Raw genomic sequence first — 551 nt, 5'->3', positions numbered from 1 at the left:
CCAGCTACTAGAAAGGAAATTAACTCTATCCCTGTCAAAACCAGGACAATGATTTCAATGACTAACTTTTGTTATTTGCTGACATTGGAATATTTCTGCTGATATATTTTTTGCAATGGCCAAGCATGCTTATTCTTTTAGGTAAGGACTTGAAATTTTATATGGGAGCTGTTAATGTCAGTAACAGACCTTATCAAAGTGAAGAACTTCCAATGTGACAAATGCCCTGCACAGCATGAGACCATCCTTATCAAGACACCCTCTTTATTTCTGTAGCACCCAGATTCATTCAGCATATACCTTCCATATTCTATGACACATCAAGCGGGGTCCTACACAAAAAAGGCTCCTTCATGATCCAGGTGTGATCCATTCAAAAAGCAGCCTCTTTCTGCTTTCTGGACTTATCTCTCTGTGGTTAAGTTGTATACACTATGCAGACAAAAGGAGCTGAATAAAGGGTTTTGCTTATGCATCACTTTTGTCGTGTTTTACCCTCAGTCAGCAACTGAGCACCACGCAGCCGCTCGCCCACTCCTCCCCCCCACGGT

Source organism: Aptenodytes forsteri, unplaced genomic scaffold (genome assembly GCF_000699145.1).
Source record: "Aptenodytes forsteri isolate BGI_AS27 unplaced genomic scaffold, ASM69914v1 Scaffold212, whole genome shotgun sequence".
NCBI lineage: Eukaryota > Metazoa > Chordata > Aves > Sphenisciformes > Spheniscidae > Aptenodytes > Aptenodytes forsteri.
Note: the sequence above shows the minus strand (reverse complement) of the source record.